The following is a 14,496-nucleotide window of genomic DNA, read 5'->3' on the forward strand; positions in this document are numbered from 1 at the left end:
CCGTCCTACCTACTGTCTGCCCATGAGGAAGTATATTTTGCAAAATTAGTTAATATCCATCGCCAAACAGAATGCATTGAAATGAAAAAGTCCGACATCTATCATAAATATTGTCGTTGACGTTTCAATTTTCGTTTTCATCAAATTATTCCATAACAAATGTTTAAAATTTTGGTAAGTAAATTTAGTTTTTTTAGTAAGCTTTTACAAGAAAGAGAGTTGTTTCTGCAGTCTTCTTTGATATTAAGAAAGCTTATGATACATTGGACCCCTTTGCAATTCTTAGACAGGCTCATAAATTTAATGTTGGAAATAATTTCTGGAAGTGGTGCAGGGCAGTGCTTTTTAATAGGACTATTAAACCAGAGTTGGATCCATATGCTCCTCTGCTAGTACAGTCTCATTAGGTGCTCTTCAAGGAGGAGTTTTGAGTCCTCTTCTTTTTAACATACTGATTAATGATATTATTTTGGCTGATATGCCCTCAATAAAGTTTGCCTTATATGCAGATGACTTAGCCCTTTGGACTGAAGGCTCCTCTCCTGAAGCTTGTCAACCCAAGCTCCAGGGAGCAATTGATAAACTATCAATATGGCTTAATACAAAAAATCTGGTTTTTTCTATCCCAAAGACCACTGGTATGGTTTTTTCTAGGAAAATTGACCTTAGGCAAGATTGTCTCTCAATTAATCTGACTCTATATAAACAACAAATTCATTTTGCCAGGAATGTGAAATTTCTTGGTATGTGGCTGGATAGTAAGTTAAATTGGAATGATCATATCTCTTATCTTAGTGATGCACTTGAAAAACGACTGAATTTTATGCGTGCTGTTGCTGGGCAAAAGTGGGGAGCTAGCCAAGATGGTCTTCAAAAACTATTCATATGTATAATATATGGAAAGATTGAATATTGTCTCCCTGTCTATTACTCAGCTTCAAAAAAGTTAATTTCTAAAATGGAATCAATAGTTCACCATGGCCTGATATTAATCACAGGTGCACTAAAAAGTACTCCTATTGCAGCTTTGCTCAATGAGGTTAATATAGCCTACCTTCTTTAGAAGAAAGATTCTTGAAACTTTCTTCTAATTACTTTATGAAAGTAAATACTAACCAAAACCTCCATATTCTCAAGGAGTGTCTCATAAATCATACATTTTTCTATGAAAATTGGAAGACATATAGTAGTCCAGCCATTATCAAGTTGGTCTCCTTGCTGAATGGTATAGGTGTTCCTGAAAACCTAATCTTTTCTTGTCAGACCCAAATATCTCCCAACCCTCCTAATAGCATTGATAATGTTATAGATACAAAAATCCCTGGCATGGATTGTCCTAAGAATAAAATGAATAGTTTAATCCTTCACCAACTTACACTAGCTAAAATGGTTGAATTTTATAATTAGAAACAGATATTTATTGACGGATCTGTCTCAAATGATGGGAAGGCATCCATAGACATTTTTTCTGAGTGGAATGGCTCATCAGTTAGGATTAGAGTTTCAGATGGAATCTCCATTTTCCATGCAGAATGTCTTGCTCTCCAAAAAGCTTTGGATACAGTGCTGGAAGTAGGATCAGGTGCATTTGTTATCTTTTCTGACTCTAAAAGTGTTCTTTCTGATCTAAAAAAGAGGCAAGGAAAAGTTATTCCAATTATTGTTCATCTACAGGGAAAGATTCAGAAAGTAATGTCTTCTGATGGTCTTCAACTGAAAATGGTCTGGGTTCCTTCTCACATAAGGATTAAGGGAAATGAAATTGCTGACAGTATTGCAAAACAGGCTATCCACCACCCTATTGCTTGGAAGGTTGCTCTCACTGTAAATGAAACTTAAAAGTTAATAACCTCTGCTGCAAGTTCTCTTAGAATTAATAATACTTGTATTGCAACAACTAATATTTATGTTTTGTCTTTTGAGGGGCATTATATCCCACATCATCTTATCCACCCAAATAGGAAAATTGCAAACTCTATTTTCCATCTGAGAACTGGTCATGCAATGACCAGATCTTGTCAAGCACTATATCATCTTTCAGATAGCAAGTCATGCCCTTTTTATAGGTGTGTAAATATTGATGAAACAATAGATCACATTCTCTCAGAATGCCCTTGTTTCACAACTGAGAGAAATATTCTGATCAGAAAAATTGAATCATTGGGCCTGAAGATGTCCACTCTTCTTGTTTTAGGTTTCACTCGTGTTAGTAAAGATAAGGATTTAAAAATATTGGAGGCATTGAGAGTTTTTGTGTCTTCAACAATGATTTTCAACTGGTTGTAATTTCCTTTTTTTTTTTTTTTTTCAGTCACAAGAGTGTGGTGAGAAGAGAAGATGATTTGATTTATTTGATTTGTATGTTCTTTTCATTTCTATGATTTTAGTTTAATTATTGTTTGGTGATGCAGAGGGCAAAAGCCAAGCATATTTTCTCTACAACAAGTAAATTTAGTAGTTATCAATATTTTTTTGAGAGTGAGGACTGGTGGGGTGTTAGTAGGGAATTTTGTGATATATTAGAATTGTATTACATTATACAAATCAATCTCTATTTAAAAATAATGTCCTAGCTGCTAGGCCACCTTCCTAGATTTGAAGGGATAGGCCTATATGACAATGTAAACAACAAGATACTTTTTATCCAACTTGCAAGTCTTGTATTACCCCCAGACCTATTATCTTTCACAAAATACTCCATTGAAAATAGATGTTTCATTGTTCACATAGGCTAGGTCTACTCTCCTCAGCCAAAACTAGGCTATGATAACCAAGGCCTTCCACAGGCTGCGGCATTTGAAAAACTTACTCAATAATTAGATTTACTTATTACACCTACCAAGCCCAAAATCATGCAATTCAACCTGAGGATAACCACATAAACTACCTAGCCTATGTCCTATGCTTGACCAAAAATTCAATTTCCATCTTCTAATCACAAAAAAGTACACAATAAAAAAATGCCATAGGTAAATTGAAAGTTAAGGTTTCTCAAATCCTGGGAAATATTTAATTTTCAAGTATAGTCAAAAATTTTCAAGTATAGTCTAATGTCAACCAGCATGTGTTCCCTGGGGAGACCCTCCAACACAGGTTGACTCTAGTTTGGCATTGTGGAGTGACAGGAATGAGAGGTGTACTCTAAGTAGGAGATGGTAATAATGGCAATAAAGGGGGGAAAATTAGCCATGACTTGATGACCACTCTTTTAGACTATCTGTCTTGGCTTTTTCTACAATTAGCCATGACTTGACAACTATTCTATTTTTAAGTTAGGTTAGGAATATGAAACTTTCAGAGATTGGTCTAGGCTATGAGCTAAATTTGAACCTAGAATATCTGCAAAAATTTGACTTTTTAAACCCTGGCTTTATTCAGCTCCAAGAACAAACTGTTGGTGATATATCAGCAAAAGTAAATATTAGAAAACTCACAAAATTAGGTAACTTAAATTAATGCCTAAGGACAAAAAGGAATAAGAAATTTAAGTAAATCATCTCAGATATAAACTTCTCACACTTTCTGTGGTCTATATACACCTAGATCAATCACTTTATTTTGAAATATTAAGCAAAAAACTTCCTAAAGGTGGTCAGCTACACTGTAAATTTGTTTAGAGGGCTACTGATTTCCATAATAAGTAGTTTTGAAGTCATTTACAACTAGTCAATTATCCCTTGCCCATTCCCAGCTGAGAACTGACACCAAAAGTGACATTTTTACCCAGGTCAGTGCTATTACAAGTAGAGTATCACACATAAAAATTTGGTTCAATCTGTAGGCTCTGTGTCAACTGTCCATGACTTGTGGCTTCCACAGTGACTACAAAACTGTCTAAAATTACTGTAGTCCCCTTGACCAAGAATTATGTTTGTCAGATTGTTCATTCTGAGTATCAGTTTTTACAACATGCTTGAATATTATTGCATATGAAATCTCCCCCCCCCTTAGATTGATGATGCTGCTTTTCTATATAATTGTCTGCCCTCTATAGAGTTGATATTGGTGCCCACCCAGTAAATGTTGAAAGACTTACAAGTATCTGCCCTCCTTCTCTTCTTTTCTCTGTGCCATTGACTGAATTAAAAAAAAAACAAATCATACATATATACATATTTGCAACAAGCTTGAAAGCTTACCATATTTGGTATTAATAAATAAATAAATAAATCTTTTGAAACAAAAGGCACAATCTGTTTCTATGATGCTAGTTCAAAAAAAGATCAAACAAAGCTTTAGTCAAGGAATTGAAATGCCAAAAAGGTAATAGAGAGGTGAACTTGATAATTTATAAAGGTGCAATTTTACGAAAAAACTTATAGGTTATAACAATTCTCATGAGTTTTCCAATGTTTCACTGATGACTTTACCATCTCCTACATACCCTTGTAAATTGTTTGAGTAATCATAGTCTTTTCACTGCCTAATCTTGTCTCTCAACTGTATAGTAGTGTTCATAATAATGTTTCTTTGTCTGATTCTGACCTAGTTTTTTGTATGCCTAGTTTTTTAGTTATGTTATGCCTAGTTGTTATGCCTAGTTATATATATTTTAGTTAGTTATGCCTAGTTTTTTGGCTCCTGCTTGTGCTAGTCCTACATCCTCTTGGATTCCTACCTCTCAAAGAATATATATATATATATATATATATATATATATATATATATATATATATATATATATATATATATATATATATATATATATATATATATATATATATATATATATATATATATATATATATATATATCACTGGAGATTATCAGACCTTACCTTAGACCTTAGTTCCTCGAGAGCCATTGGTGGCACATAGGGCGTCGACAAAGCCTCTCCATTCGTCTCGCATTGGTGCTGCAGCGATGACGTCTTCCCATTTGGGTATTAGTGAGGTGCCGGCCGTCCTCAGATCTTGGTCATGTGTTTGTCTCAATGTATTTTTGGGGTGGCCTCTCTTTCTTCTACTGTCTGGCTTCCATTCATAGGTTGTTCAAGGAAGGCGGCTCTCTTCCATACAAAGAACGTGTCCCAGGTATATCCACTGCCTTCTTTTCAGCAACTCAATGACTGGAGGTTGACCTGTCTTTCTGCGTATTTCTGCATTTGTAATTTTTTGTTGCCAACTCGTATTCAACATTCTTCTGAGGCTCATATTTTCAAATGCAAGGATCCTTTTTTCAAGCTGGGTTTTTATTTTCCAACATTCACTTGCGTAAAGGAGAATTGAGAGTACATTGCTGTTGAAGAGTTGAAGCTTCAGTCGCATTGAATATTTATTACTTCTCCAAATAGGCTTCAATCTATTGAAGGCCCCTGTAGCTTGTCCAATTCTACGTTTAATCTCGGTCGAGATCTCTCCATCACAATCAATCCAGCTACCCAGGTACTTGAACTCCTGGACTTGTTCTAGATCTTTGTTTTTGCAATGGAGAACAAGTGGCGAGGTTGTGATGGCCATGCTCTTCGATTTGTCAATGTTTATCTTTAGACCGACATACTCTGCATTCTTGGTAATAGTGTCAAGCAGCTGCTGCAACCGTTCTTTAGACTCTTCGAGAAGGACAACGTTGTCTGCAAAGTCCAGATCAAACAGTTGCTTGTTGCTTACTTTTACCCTGTAGCCCGATGTAAATCTCAGGGCATAATCCATTATAATTATAAAGAGCATGGGGGAAAGTACACATCCTTGACGAACACCAGACATGATCTTGAAAAATCTGGTTGTACCGTTTTCGGTCTTTATGCAACCTTCCAATTCTTCATAAAGCGCTATAATCATATCTACTATTTTCTCGGTAATTCTGTAGTATTTCAAAACTCCACAAGCAATCTCTGTCAACTGAGTCAAATGCCTTTTCAAAGTCAATGAATAGGAGGTAGAGCTTCTTGTTCCATTCTTTTGATTCTTTGACAAGCATTCTCAGTACAAATAGATCAGAGCAGGATCTCCCAGTTCTGAAACCATGCTGCTCTTCTCGTAGAGTTGCGTCTAGTGCTTTCCGCAGACGCTGCAAAATGACGGAGGCTAATAGTTTGGATGAGACAGGGAGAAGATTGATGCCTCTCCAGTTATGGCAGTTCATCTAGTCTCCCTTTTGAAGAGTTTGACTATAATGCCTCTGCTCCAATCTCTTGGGACCTTCACTAAGGTCCATATTTAGGTGAAAAGAGAAAGCCAAATGGATATGCAGGTACTAATTGAGTACTTCAGCATTTCTGCTGAAATGCCATCAATACCTGGGGCTGGTCCATTTTTCAGCTTCTTTGCTGCATGCATGATCTCCTCAGCACTCGGAGGATCTGTATTGATGTCTAGATACATAAAAGGGATATCAGGTACGTTAGCTTGGTCGCAATTTCTTGGTCTGTTCAGAAGTTTTTCGAAATGGGAAGCCCATCTCTCGTCATTTTTTTCTGGATCAGATATAATTGATCCATTTTCGTGCTTGACAAGGGTGATTTGGCTGCTTTGTTTTCCTACCATCTCATTTGTCATTCGGTAGACAGTCTTGGAGTCACCCTTCCTAGCAGCTTCTTCAGCTAAAGCTGCTTTCTTTTCAAGGAACTGTCTCTTGTCCTTTCTTGCACTCTTTTTTACCTCTTTATCTTTTTCTTTGTATAATTGTTTTGTTGCCAGTTCTGAAAATCTTGTAGTATATATGAGCATGGCCTGCTTAAGTGCCTTTTGTGCGTCAATCAGTTTCCTTGTTATATCAGAGATCCACCTTTCCTTTGGTTTCTTTCGGAAAACTAGCTTTTCTTCGGCAATCATCGTGTATGCACTTTTTATTTTCTCCCATTTCTCTTCGACACTTTCTGAGTCATTTGCCTCAACAGCCAAGGCATCAAATTTGTTCCATACAGAGATACAGAAATCTCTGCGAATTTTTTGATCCTGTAGCTTGTCCGTGTCATACAGTTTCTTCAGATCTTGCTGTGTCTTTTTTTTGGGCATGTAGTTTGATCTTTAAGTGGGCGATCATGAGCATGTGATCCGACTGGGCGTCTGCTCCTCTATACCCACGCACGTCTAACAGGCTTGTACGCTACCTTCTGGCGATCAGGAAATGGTCAATCTGGTTTTGCGCTGAGCCCTTTGGAGATGTCCATGTGTACTTATGCACATTTTTATGCTCAAAGAGTGTCCCACCAAGGACAAGGTCATTACTTAGCGTGAAGTCTACTAGTAATGCACCATTTTCGTTAATCTGGCCAAGTCCATGCAGTCCTAGGACTTCCGGACAGTACTTGCAATCGGCTCCTACTTTGGCATTCAGATCACCAACAGACATAGAACATCATGTTTTGGGGATGGGGAATTATCTCCCTTCCCCAATAAGCAGCATTCTAAAATATTTCACAGATTTGCTCAGGCTCAAATGTGCCAAATTTTCAGCTATTCTCATACTGGCTTTCAAATTCTTTCAGTTGAATTCCCTCTTCCCTCTTTCCAAACATTACAAAATAAATAATGAAACATTCTCACCATCAGCAAGGAATTTAGCTGAATATACCTGCACACAGAGTACTGAACCCAAGATATATCTCCTGATGGTTCAGATATTAGACTCAAAAGAGCTTCTGCAAGACATCTGATCAGAAGCAATGGAACACAAGACAAGTAAGCAGAACTTACATGCAGTAATCCAAATCATCTCACATAGTGAGCCAATAAGAAAAAGGCTGGATAGTCTTGACTGAAAAGCCCACCATTATTGTAACAGAAGAAGCATTATTTGTTATGTATGGACTAAAACTGGAGAAGACTAAGATTTTTTCTAAAACATTACTTATAAAAAATAGAAGCTAAAAGCTGATATACCCTGCATAACTGGTTAAGAGTTCCATCCATATAGAGGCATTGTAAACAAGTTTGCCAGTACCCAAAAGAAATTTCTAGTGCCAGCAAGGTTTATTCCACCCAATTTCCTCCAAATCCCTGTAAGGAGAAGGCTGATCCCCATAATGAACACTAATTTCTCAAAGTGGACTAAAGAACGTACCCGGTGGACCTACATTTAGTACTGGATCCCAGTAAATATAATTGCAATGGACTGAGAAGAAAACATTGTGTCAATTCTCATAGAATGAGAAGTCCACTATTTATGATCTATTTTTGCATAAGACAAGTTTGTTGTCAAATTTTATCTTCTAAGCCTGTTAACCTGACCTTAAAATTGATTTGTTCATTAGTGCACATTTTTTGGTTATGAGTTTGCTAGACAGGTAAAGTTTGTCAAAAATAATCATGTATGTTTTTTCCATTATTCGTTTTTTTAATCATGACTTAGCAAAACCGAACAGAACCACTAGTTAAAAACAAATGAGCGCAACTGCAATAAATCAAATTAACAGAATAGAGTAGATAGAGCTGCAGAAATTACAAAAGTACCTTGTAGAATCTAGGAACCAAATCTGGCAGCAAGACAAGGATAGCCCAGACTAGAAGTAGAATAACTATACAAAGAAGAAAAGTAATTTGATAAATTATGACCTTTGAAATAAATCAAAATTAAATTCTTAGAATAGGAATAAAATAACACATTTGGCATAGCGCAGCCCCAGCTTAATAAAAACATCCAAAAAACGCCCCCCCCCCCCCGCCTCTTAAAAACAGTTGCTGAGCCTATTAAACATTACAGTTAACCTCCTTATTTTTGCCCAAGCCAAAGCAAAATTAAAAACTACTTTCAAATAGAAATTTTAAAAACTTTCTTGGTTATGACATTTCTGGAAGGCACAAGGCTATTTTTTTAATAGCTAGTTTACCGTGAAAGTTTCTTGGGTCTTCTGCTCTAAGTTTATTCATGAGGAATGAATTGCAAATTCATTCCTCTGGTAATTGGGAATTTAATCCTTCAGGTAACACAAATTTGCCTACTTTTCTAAAATGGAATTTTTCTTAGGTCACTCAAAAATGAATAAAATATGTTTAGAAAATAACAGGAGAAGAGCAGGGAAGGGATAAAAATGAGCTTTCATAGGTTCAAAAGTTGGTTTGAAAGTTAGATCAGTATTTCGAAAGTTAGATCAGTATCCCAACCCCTCAATCAAAGCAAGTTGTATTGACTCATTCAGTCCTTTTTATGGCAGTTGGTATTAAGGTATTTAATTCCTCTTGCACAACACTAATAAATTCCGCTAGGAAGTACTGATCAAACTTTTTAAAATTTCACCCCATTTTCCTTATTGGTCAAAATTAAGATGTAAGGCGGGTTTAAATCAACCAATGAAATTCATTCTTAGCCAAAGCTTAGCTTAAGGCCGTGATTAAGTGAACTGATGGAATTCGAAAATCCCATGTTAAATTGAAAATTTATATTTAAAAGTACTCAAGTATTCATTGGTGGAAGATGCCGCTTTTAATATCAGGCCATAGCTTCTTGAAGATGCTACAAAATGTTTGAAAGGATTTTGCTCTATTTTCTCTAATTGCTTAGAAATCTTAGAAAATGTCTAGGTCTTTTTCACAAGTGTACTCGATAAAGGATATTGCTTTTAGAACAAAATCCGTACTATCATGAGCAGGAGACAATAACCTGTAAGATGATTGGAACCATTTTTCGATTTATTTTCCTGTTTTCTAACAGTCCCCTAGAATATTTTCAACTACCTGAAATTTTTACAAGTCGGTTGCCAGAAAGAATCTTTTCAGATCGCCGATAATACCCCTCAGAGACCAAAATGACAAGCTGGTATAATCAGCTGCTTGTTAATAGAGTGTGAAATTTTCATAAATTATTTCAATGCAATGAAGAAACCTAGAAATGAGAAATAGTCAGGAACCTTCAGTAAAGTTGTGCACACAAAGCCGAAATCATGGGGAAAATTAAATCAAAGCGAGGTATACATCTTAAAAAGTGTTACCACACATAGACAGCGCCTTTGTAAAAAGTATTTGGAGCTTGGTAGATGTAAATATCCAAAATACCTAATAATGCGGTACGGTGAAGAACTAGACAAGTCAAGAGATTTAGGTCAAGCGATAAACCTTGGGGCGGAGCAGAACCCCGTAGCTTCCTCCCCATTGCCCTACCGGGTCGTGACTAGGTGGTAGAAACTTGGATTGCGACGAATTGAAGGATTGCCGGCTAGAGACTTAAGTTTGGAAGCACAGGTGAGGAGGAAACAACCCGTAAAAATCATAGAACCTTAACGAAATTTACACCACCAGATTCAGCGTATCAGGGAATCCTACTGTAGTTTCAAGCTCCTATCTACAATTAAACAAAAAAAAGTTTTTTAAAGTGAAAGTAAGGAGCGACATTAAAACTTAAAACGATCAGAAATTACTCCGTGTATGAAGGGGGCTTTTTCTCCTCAACGCCCCGCTCTTTACGCTAAGGTTTTTTACTGTTTTAAAATGTAGAGTTAAGAGAAAGAGTCAAACTTTAGAGTAAAGAGCGGGGCGTTGAGGAGGAAAAGCCCCTTTCATATACGGAGTAATTTCTGTTCGTTTTAAGTTTAAATGTCGCTCCTTACTTTCATTTAAAAAAACTCGTTTTTTTGTTTAATTTCTGGACGTCTTTGAATTAATGCATGGTTTGATCTTGGCTCTCCACACATAAATAATTAAAACGAAATTTGCATATTAATTTTTTGGGGCTAAATGTCTTTTTCACAGTTTTAATCGGAAGATTTTGAGAAAAAAGGAGCGAGGGAGGAGACCTAGTTGCCCTCCTATTTTTTGATTACTTAAAAAGGCAACTATAACTTTTAACTTTTTACGAACGTTTTCATAAGTAAAAAATATACGTAACTTACGAATTAAATTACGTAGCGAACTTCAATATTCGTATGTTTTTATTGCGTATATGAGGGGGCTCACCCATCGTCGATACCTCGCTCTTGATATTAAAGCTTAAATTTTGTCCCAATTCCTTAAGAATGACCCCTGAATCACAAAGGCCGTAGAATAAATAGTTGAAATTACTAAAAATGCTTTAGCGTAAAGAGCGAGGTATTACGAGAAGGTAGACCCCTCAGATGCGTAATAATTTCTGTTCGTTTTAAGTTTTAATGCTGCTTCTTACTTTCAGTAGAAAAAAAACTTTTCATGTTTATTTTTTCATTGTTTTTTTTAAACAATGCTAGAAAATCCTGAGCCCCCTCCATTGAAAGTCTCTTCCCCCATGAGAAGTTCGTCCATGGAAAAATCCTCCCCGGTAACCCTCCCCCTCAAATGTCCCCCCACCCCCAAACCAAAAAAATCCCCCTGAAAACGTCTGTACACTTCTTAGTAACCATTACTATATGTACACACAGGTCAAAGATTGTAACTTGCAGCCCCTCCCACGGGGACTGCGGGGGAATAAGTCATCCCCAAAGACATAGTTATTGGGTTTTTCGACTGTGGTGAATAAAATGGCTATCTCAGAATTTTGATCCGGTGAATTTGGGGGAAAATGACCGTGGGAGGTGGCCTAGGTGCCCTGCAATTTTTTGGTCACTTAAACAGGGTATTAGAAATTATCATTTCCGTTAGAATGAGCCCTTTCGCGGCATTATGGGACCACTGAGTCGATACGATCACCCCTGGGAAAAAAAAACAACAAATAAACACGCATCCGTGATTTGTCTTCTGGAAAAAATGCGAAATTCCACGTTTTTATAGATTGGGGCTTGAAACTTCCACAACAAGGTTCTCTGATACGCTGAATCTGATGTGTGATTTTTTTAAGATCGTATGACTTTTAGGGGGTGTTTCCCCCTATTTTCTAAAATAAGGCAAATTTTTTCAGGCTCGTAACTTTTGATGGGTAAGACTAATCTTGATGAAACTTATATATTTAAAATCAGCATTAAAATTCCATTCTTTTGATATAACTATTGGTATCAAAATTTCTTTTTTTTTTAGAGTTTTGGTTACTATTGAGCCTGGTTGCTCCTTACTACAGCTCGTTACCACGAACTGTTCAAAAATGTAGAATTTTGTGTTTTTTGTCAGAAGGCAGATCACGGATGCGTTTTTATTTGTTTGTTTGTTTTTTTGTTGTTTTTTTTTCAGGAGTGATCGTATCGACCCAGTGGTCCTAGAATATTGCGAGAGGGTTCATTCTAACGGAAATGAAAAGTTCTAGTGCCTTTTTTAATTGACCAAAAAATCGGAGGGCACCTATGCCCCCGTCGCACGCTAATTATCTTCCCAAAGTCACCGGATCAAAATTCTGAGATAGCCATTTTATTCAGCGTAGTTGAAAATCCTTACAGCTCTGCCTTTTGGGATGACCTACTCCCCCACAGTCCCCGTGGGAGGGGCTACAAGTTACTAACACTGACCAGTGCTTACATATAGTAATGGTTATTGGGAAGTGTACAGACGTTTTCTGGGGCGTTTTCATTTGGTTGGGGGCAAGGGTTGAGAAGAGGGGGATATGTCGGGGGAACTTTTCATGGATAAATTTGTCATGGGGGAAGAAAATTTCCATGAAGGGAGCGCAGGATTTTCTAGCATTATTTAAAAAAACAATGAAAAAATAAAAATGACAAAGTTTTTCAACTGAAAGGAACAGAATATTCCTGTTATTATTTTCCTGTAAATATTAATTCCTGTAAATATTCCAGGATAATTTTTGTTAAAAGGAACAGAAATTATTACGCATATGAGGGGCTCTCTTCCTCCTAATACCTCGCTCTTTACGCTAAAGTATTTTTAGAAATTTCAACTATTTATTCTACGGCTTTTGTTATTCAGGGATCATTCTTAAGAAACTGGGACAAAATTTAAGCTTTAGCGTGAAGAGTGAGGTACTGACGAAGGGGTGAACCCCCTCATGTATATAATAAAAATATGAGAATACCAAAGTTTCTTTACGTAAGCTAATTTTTAAGGTGCGTATATCTTTAACTAATAAAATTTTTTTACTAATAATTTTACTAATAAAAACATTCATAAAAAAATAAAAGTTCTAGTTGCCTTTTTAAGTAGCCAAAAAATCGGAGTGCAACTAGACCTCCATCCGCGCTTCTTCTTTTTCCTCAAGGTCATTCGATCAAAACTATGAGAAAACCATTTAGCAAAAAAAAAATAAATACGCAAATTTCGTTTTAATTATTCATCTGCGGAGAGCATAAATCAAAACATGCATTGATTCGAAAACGTTCATTAAATTAAATTAAATAAAAACAATTGTTTTTTAACTTAAAGTAAGGAGTGACATTAAAACATAAAACGAACAGAAATTACTTCAAAATGAAAGGGGCTGCTTCCTCATCAGCGCCCCGCTCTTCACGCTAAAGTACGACTCTTTCTCTTAACTCTATATTTAAAACAGTGAAAAACTTTAGAGTGAAGAGCGGGGCGTTCACGAGGAAGCAGTCCCTTTCATATACGAAGTAATTTCTGTTCGTTTTAAGTCTTAATGTCACTCCTTACTTTCAGTTATTTTTTTTCAATTCAATTCGTAAGAAAACCTTGGTTTTCTGAGAATCCTCGAAGAAAGCTTTCAACTAAATTTGGTGTTTATTTTCGAATTAATCAACTGAGTTATTTTAATTAGCCTATTCCTAGGAAAAACAATAAATTTTTAAATGCACTCTGTGCATGCCGTCCCAGTTTTATATACATGGGCATTTTGTATTTGAGAATGATAGTGCTCTTTTGCTCATTTCCTCTTCTCCCTTGGTCGGTAACCAAGCTTTGCAAGACCCAGCCAAATATATTACTATTCCTCGGCTGAAGCATCTCACCAAAGGAAGCTGTCTATCAAAACCTTTCACAAGACTTGATAATTGGTGCTATTTGAAGTTTTGACAACCAACGGTCTCTAGAGAATTAAAAGACAGAAGGCTATCCTAACTTCAATTTTGAAGCTCGATGTTTTCAAGTTCACTTAATCACAGCCTTAAGACATAACAAGAGCATTTTATATTTTTACCGACGGGAAAACAACCCGACGGGTTAATCGTATCAGAATTTATGATAAAAAGAATCTGTACAAAAAACTTAAGTTACTTTTTTTCATTGTTGTCAGTGGTCCTTAGATAGATAACGACAAAAGAATTTTTTTCCCTTAAACTTACAATTTCCTCTCGGAAATTTACATATGTTCAAAAACTCCCCCTCCCCTTCCAGTACTCATAGGCAGATTTTTCTTGCCTACTAAATGGCCAATGGAAAGTAACAAAAACAGATTCTACTTCTGTTTCTCAAATTTTAGAATAATATTAAATATATTTTCAAGTAAAAAACTACAAATATCATCCACACAACACAATTCACTAATCCATAAAGGCTTTACGTCCTGAAAAGGGGGAAGAATAAAAATACTCGTAAAACACTAATACAAATTAAGTAAAAAATTATAATAATTCAATAAGAGAAAGAGAGGGAAGGATAAGTATTGTTGAAAATGTTCGTTTCCCGACGGCTTTTGATAAGACAAACATCAAAAGGCTGTTAGAATTGGAACCGATGACTATTGGGAGACAAGTTAAAAAGATACAAATTTTCTTCTGAAGTTTATGTATATTGTATAATATTTATGCTCCCTCTC

General features: G+C 36.1%; 2 protein-coding genes across 2 annotated transcripts in view; both read left to right on the top strand.

Annotated features, from left to right (window-relative positions):
- The first annotated feature begins 251 nt into the window (after nt 1-251).
- The window catches only part of LOC136027456 (probable cytochrome P450 12a5, mitochondrial), a 171,729-nt gene continuing 157,484 nt past the window's right edge, over nt 252-14,496 (top strand). Inside the window, exon 1 of the mRNA XM_065704738.1 lies at nt 252-256. The gene's annotated coding sequence lies outside the window, so the exon portion shown is untranslated. The remainder of the gene's footprint in view (nt 257-14,496) is intronic.
- LOC136027454 (cilia- and flagella- associated protein 210-like) overlaps nt 2,317-14,496 on the top strand; it is a 38,041-nt gene continuing 25,861 nt past the window's right edge. Inside the window, exon 1 of the mRNA XM_065704736.1 lies at nt 2,317-2,358. The gene's annotated coding sequence lies outside the window, so the exon portion shown is untranslated. The remainder of the gene's footprint in view (nt 2,359-14,496) is intronic.

This window comes from Artemia franciscana, chromosome 5 (assembly GCF_032884065.1).
Source record: "Artemia franciscana chromosome 5, ASM3288406v1, whole genome shotgun sequence".
Classification (NCBI taxonomy): Eukaryota; Metazoa; Arthropoda; class Branchiopoda; order Anostraca; family Artemiidae; genus Artemia; species Artemia franciscana.